Below are 7,496 nucleotides of genomic sequence, written 5' to 3'. Positions count from 1 at the left end.
ATTTGATTTTGTGTAAGACCATAGCTGGGCTATCGGCATCGATATATGATAACATGTAATACCATATCTGAGATATGACATTATAAGAGCTATATGTGATTTTCGAGTATCCTTAATAATTTCAAAAGGTTCAACGGGAAAAGTCAAGTCAAGAAAGAAAGTGTGAATGAGTTAAGTGACTCAGGTACATATGAGATTCATACAAATATTGAAAAGAGAAATATTTGATGAATTCATTCATAATATTGAATGTGTATACATTGGGAAAGGTTTGTGAGCTTATATGTGCTTACTCATAGTTTACCTATTGATGAAAATGATGTTGATTCATGTGGTAATTTTATTTGTATATGGCTTACTAAGCTTTTTAAAGCTTACTTTGTGTGTTCTTTCCTTTTTTTTTAGATAATCGAAGCTAGCTCAGACTTGAGGATTATCAAGAACACCATCACACTATCGATCAACTTGTTGACAGTTTTGATGCTTTGTAATTATGGTATATGGCATGTATAGGCTAGTGATATTATGATATGTTTGTGTTATGAAAATTAGCCATGAGAGTTGGCTTGTAAATGATGTAAATGTTTGGTATGTTTTTAGCCATGTAAGGTGGTTTATAATGCCTTATGTTTTGGTAAGCTTGGTATGGTTTTTATGATGGCTAGATGGTTAAATTATTTTGGTTAATTATCAATGATATGTCATGGTTGAAAGGGATTTGGCATATTTGTGTATTGGTTGATGAACTTTGGCTGTATTTTGTGACTTAAAATGGTACCATATGAACATGTGTAGGTATGTGCAAAAAGGGTGGCAAATTGGCTTTGAAAAATGACCTATTTTTGTCCACACAGACAGAGACACGAGCCTGTGTCTCAGCCGTGTATGACACACGGTCATGCTATATGGTCGTATATCCCCTAATGTTGAAATTGAATTGAAGTCAGTATGCTCCACACAACTTCACATACGGGCGTGTGACTGGCCGTATGACATAAGTTAGTATACCCCCTAAATGGTACACAGTTTAGCACATGGGCGTGTGTGACCATTTCATAGGGCACACGGATTGGACACATGGGCGTGTGGTTGGTCATGTGACCCAAATCAGAATACCCTCTAGTTTTCACACGGCCTGGTACACGGACGTGTCCTCGGCCGTGTGATACAAATCAGTATGTATGTCCTGTTTCTATACAGCTTATGACACGAGTGTGTTTAGTGACCATGTGAAGCACACGGCCTGTTCACAGGGGCTTGTGATCTCTGTATGCATGAAAATTTTATAAGTTTCCTAAAGTTTTTAAATGTTATTGGTTTAGTCCTGAATCTCTTTCAGACATGTTTTAAGGTCTCGTAGAGCCTTATAAGGGACAATGTGACTATGTTGGATTGATGTTTATGTATTAATGGATTCTTGGATGAGAAATGTATGTTGTATGTTGTGATTTGATAGGTAATGCCTCGTAACCTTATTCTGATGACGGATACAGGTTAGGGATGTTACATGTCCACCAGGCGATCTATTGATTGCAAGGGGAAACTATCTTTGAGGCTTGCCTTGTTTAGATTGGTGAAGTCAAAACACATCTTCCACTTGCCTGTCGTCTTTTCTACCATTACCATATTTGAAATCCAACTCGGGTACTCCACTTCTTTGTTAAATTCGGTGGCCAACAGCTTGGCGACTCCTGCCTTACTGCTTCGATTACATGTGGTGCAAACTTTCTCTTTTTCTACTTCACGGGCTTTGCCTCTAGGAGTACATTTAACCTGTGCACTATTACTCGTAGGTCTACGCCTAGCATATCCGTTGCGAACCATGCGAAGACGTCCGAATTCCCCCTCAGGCATTCGAGTAGTAAAATCATTTCTTCTCCACTTAACGTTGATGAAATTCTAAGTGTTATTTCTTTATTGCCGCAAAATAGTTGTAGGGTCTCTATGTGCTCCACTACCTTGGGTTTTATTTCTCAATATTCTTCCTTCACATCTAGGTCATCTAAGTTGATGGCTTTGCTTGGCGAACTCTGCTTCTCGGTCAGAGGTTGCTTCGTCTGTTTCACAGACAGCATGTGACACTGCGTCGCCATGTGTTGGTTGGATCGCAAGAAGCCGACGCTAGTACTTGTCAGGAACTTGATCTTCATACAATAGGTTTTCATCACTATATTTATCATTCGAATGATTGGTCTACCAAAGATGGCATTATATGCCATCGGGTGATCGACCACATAGAACTGGACACATTCTATGGTTGTATGTTCGACATCACCTAGAGTGACTGCAAACGTGATAGTGCCCTTTACTTCGACAGGATAGTTCACGAAACCGTATAAAGGGCTGGCTGCAAGTAAGGATTGCCTTTTCAAGCTCATTTCCTTGTATGCTTCCCAAGATAAGACTTCTACTATGCTACCGCTATTGACAAGTATTCTCTTAACCTCAATCCCTGCGATCTCAGCTAAAACCATCATTGGGTTATTTCCGTCCTCGTCACAGATTAGCTCATCGTCACCTCTTCTAAACTTTACACTCTACTGTTCCTGGTTTCATGGTTTCTTCAAGGTACTAAGCAACATCACACTAGTCATGTGAGCTCACATCTTGGTGCTTGACTGCATCCATTCATCACTTGTGCCTACTATTACAAGAATGGTTCCCCGTACCTTTGACTTCCCTTAGGGTCCGGTCCATGCAAACTCTGGCCCTCTTGCGGACCTTCCCAATTTTGAACTCAATAAGTTCTCCATTTCGAATAGCTTTTTTTATGGCGTCCTTTAACGTGAAATAGTTTTCGGTCTTATATATTATATCATCATGGAAGGTGTACCGATCCCTAAAGTTCACCCTTCTAGTTGTACTTCTCATCAGAGGCGATTTAGGAAGGATGCCTAGGCTCTTTAACTAGTTAAGGATGTAAGCTCACGTGGCATTTAATGGGGTATAAGCTTCGAACTTACCTTGGAGGGTGTAATGCCTCACGTGCTCTTGTTGGTGCCTCTGTGGGTTTCTAAATGCATCACCTTGGGCTGAGGTCCTGTGTGGCCTATTGGTCCTGACCCGCAAAGACTGGTTGCTAAAGGATTGCTTAGCGCACTTTCCTTCTATGCTGCTGGATTGTCTATCCTCTATTTGGAAATTGACTCGTAAAGTCCTCTTGATCTGTTCCACCTCCATGAATTTATGATCTCGTTCGGATATGTCAACTAGACTCTATGACTTGTTGTCCGTGAATGAGTACTGCACATGGTCGTTCTGCACCCCTTTGATCAAGGCATCTATTGCCTATCCGTTTCCTATGTTATTTATATTGAGTATGTAGTTTTAGAGTGACTCACATTCTCATTGCTTCACTGACATTAGCCCCGTGAGTGTATTCATGATTGCTTGATAGGCCTAGAATCTTCCCAAGAATATTTTGCCCTAATTGTGAGAAGTTGCGAGCTGAGTCTTATGGAAGAAAAAGATACCAATCATTGGTGCTTGTTTTTAGCGTCGTAGAAAAGGCTTTGCATTTGGCAGTGTCTGATGTTCCCAATAGGTTTATGTAATCATTATATTGCATTAAATAGGCTTGCGGATCCCTTTTTCTTTCACACATGTCTTTAGGAACTTTGAAGTCGCGAGGCAAGCCTACTATTGCAATCTTGGGGGCTAGCGCGTTGTTAGAATAGAACAACCTGTCCATGTCTTGTGACTTCAGGTGCAAGGCCCACACGTCGTAACGAAGTTCATCCATCTCATTCATCCACTCCTTCACCTGAGTCTTCGGGGGTTCATCTTAGGCAGTAGTGTTTCTCTGGGATCCCAAGTTATCAACATGTGCCTTTCAATGTAGTTCATCATTCTTCTTTAGCAACTATTGCTGACAGGTTTGTTGTTCTACAAATCACGCCTCTTGCGTCGCCATCTATTCCCTTATGAATTTCATTTGCTCCTAGAGTATCTGGAGATGCGGCGGAGTTGGTTCTTGGTTGAGGGAAGAGGGCATTCCCTGACCAGATAAGAGATTAAGGTCTAAGAAAGGAAAAGGCCACTGATAAATCGCATTGTCGAGGTTTTTGGGCCTGTTAGCGAACCAGGCAGCAAACAAGTCCATTTCATCACTTCAAGGATCGGGATCCGATACTTCTATCTAACTGAAGGAGGGGATGAAGGGAGAGGTCTCGTCGGGGTGAGTCATTTTATTTTGCTTTAGGCTGAAGAGAAATAAATCAAGTTAAATAAAATTTGTTGGTTGGAAGTAGTCCACGTTCACCGCACCAATTGTTGAGTAATATTTTCTTATGTTGTATTAAGGGAAACACAGAGGGTATTTATACACATTCCTATTGCTACTATTACAGCTCACAATAGGTCCCACTGTTTTGTCTTGGCCTTTGGCCGAGGGCACTAACATTCTCTGTCCTTGGTGCTGACATTCTCTAGGCCTTATTTGGCTTATTGGATGCTTACCTGTGGAGCACACGGTCCTTTCTGACCCTGGGACTGACTTTCCCAGCGAACCTCGCACTTGCCTGTCATGAGCGAGGGTCCTCTTCGTAGACATGGCTCGCGACCTCGTCCTTGCAAGGTTTACACAAGCCCACTCTTGCAACCTTACCTGTGCGAGGCTTACGCGAGCTCTTCCACGTGAGTTATCTCTGTGAACATCTTGCATTCTCATGAGGTCCTCAGCCAGCTATGCCTGTAGGTGAACATTCTTCTTCCAGGTTGGGTTTATTCGGGTCGGAGGTCTAGATCTTATCGGTCATTTGGACTACCGGTTCCCAAATCCTAACAAGACTTAAATTAAAATAGCTGAATTGAAATTTCATAAAATTTAGGAGGACGAAACTCCTGCCATCCCCTAAATTCATTCCATTACTTTTTCATCCATTAGTATCTAAAAGTAATGGAGTGGAGTTAAATCCCCTAATTTGCCATAAATTATTTCATTATTTAATAGTAATGCTTTTAGGTTTTAAATAATTTTTGCATATACAGCGTATTACTTAAATTCTTTTAACTTTGTCATATTTTAAATAATTTTTTTATGTGTTACAAATATTTTAAAATATTTTTAATTTTTAAGTATTTTTTAAATTTTATTACGAATTGTTGTTTTCATGTAGTATCCGGATAAAACAAATTCTTTTAAATTGTAAGTTGTATATTTTTGTTTCCTCAACAATTTAGATCAAATGGTTTTGATATAATGATTCATATTCTTCCAACATGGCTCTTTTTTAGAAACTTCCAGAGTTAAAGGTTTACAAATAGCCACAAGATCCTTGTAGTTAGTAATTTAATCATTGTACTAGAAATTCAACAAACGAAAAAGTTAGTGTTAAATATTTTCTTTAATACATGACACATGTTTAACTATTGATTAAGTTCTAAAAATATATATTGAAAATTTTAAATTTTGTAGAAATTAAAAAACTGGAAAGATTAATAAGTTTTTGAAAATATTTTTTAAAAAATGGTAAAAGTTTTATGAAGACCTTTGTATTAAGTGTCAGATTGCATTTTTGCTCCTATAATAAAAAGGGCAAAATAGTCCTTCTACATTAGATTAAATAGTAAATTGGTCATTTATTTTAAAAAATTTATCCCTTTGTACTATTAAAAACTAGCATGGCTGACAGAATAACTAAACAATGATACGTGACATGCTAAGTGTGCCTCATGATAATGAACATGGATAAATTTTTAATAGTAAAAATGGATGAAATTTTTACTAAGACTAATTTGCTCTTTAATCTAACGTACAAGAACAAATTTGCCTATTTTTGAATATGAGGACCAAAATGTAATCCAACTTCTAATATAAGGGACTCCATGATACATTTACCAAAAAAAAAATTCTATTATGTAAGTTGGAGTATTATTTTTTTAACATTTTTGACAAATATTTTGCAAAAATTATTTAAATTTAAAGAATAAGTTTTCAAGAAGAAAAAAAAAACTCAATTGAGTGAGAGTCTGCAAGTTCTCATTATGTTAAATTTTGTTATTAGTCTCTGTACTTTATTAAAGTTGTGGATTTAGTCTACATATTTTAATTTGATCAATTTTAGTCCATGTATTTTTTAAATTTTGAATTTTTTTATCCTATCCAAAATAATAGCAGTTAATTTTGTCTAATTAAATTCAATTATTAATCCTATACTCTACGAACAGTTGCAGATATAATCTGTATTCTCCAATTGGATTATTCTAATTCCTTATACTTTTTGAAATTTGAAATTTCTATATTAACACAAATGATTAATCCATCAACTGGGTCTTTAGTTGGTAACTAATTTTCTTTCCCGTCCAATGCAAAAATATCTATGTGTAAAATTATTTAGAATATAGTATGTCTGTAATATTTTAAATATGAAAAAAGATTGTATGAAATAGTGACGCCACATCATTTCTATCCATTTTGCAATAGTTTAATGCCATATCAGTATTTTCATCCTGAAAAAAAATCAAATCTAACTAAAACTCCTAAAATTCAGGATGAAATTACTGATGTGGTGTTAAACTATTGGAAATGGATAATATCCCTATTTCATACTGTAACACCCCCTACCCGTGTCTGGCGCTGGGACCAAATACGAGGTATTACCGGACTTAAACTTGCATACAAACGAAAGCCAGCCCTAAAATTTCATTTAATTCAAAACTGTTCAGACACATGCATAACGTCCCTTATTTGGGTCTACGAAGCCTAAAACATACTTTGGAACGTTTCGGGACTAAACCGAGAACTTACGAAAACCTGGAAAATTTCATGCGACAATAAGTCTTTCATTGTAAATATATTTCACTTTAACCAACATCCATGACTATCAACCTCAACACAAGATATTAGCACATACATGAGTTCAATAACATTCAATATCATCTATTTTAATACCAACGTATCATTTGCCTACCATCATGTATGTAATGTACATTCTTACATTAACTAGAACTAGATATGCCAAATCTTATTCTCGTTTAATACCATCTTACTGTGGTTACCAATTTGTCCATTAAACATTCATGTTCAATGCATTGTTACTTATTTACATTTAATTCATAATCCATAGGTATGCATTCAACTTACCTAATGTATCACCAATCATGCACAACAAACAAAGTTGACTACCTTATCACACCAGAAACATAGAACATGACATGATTAATTAAGCTTACAAACCATAGTGAATATGGGCCACATCCCATGGCCATATACGATAACTCAACGTAGATCAATATGTCAGGCCAAATCATAATAATAATACATGTCATAAAACTAGCTTCCTATACATGCCACTCACTTGATATTTCTAATATTTGAATTAATTCTCCGAAAAGTGATAGCTTGATAGTATGATTCTGCCTCCGATAATCGCCAACCCCGAGCCGACCTGCCAATACTAAAGAAATGGAGAGGAGGGGTAAGCTTTACGCTTAGTAAGTCCATATGAAATTAATAAGCAATTACTAACATGCTTTTCAAGATACTAAATCATTTA

Source organism: Gossypium hirsutum, chromosome A04 (assembly GCF_007990345.1).
Source record: "Gossypium hirsutum isolate 1008001.06 chromosome A04, Gossypium_hirsutum_v2.1, whole genome shotgun sequence".
In the NCBI taxonomy this organism is placed as follows: domain Eukaryota; kingdom Viridiplantae; phylum Streptophyta; class Magnoliopsida; order Malvales; family Malvaceae; genus Gossypium; species Gossypium hirsutum.
The sequence above is the reverse complement of the archived record's forward strand: the minus strand, read 5'-3'. Positions refer to the sequence as shown.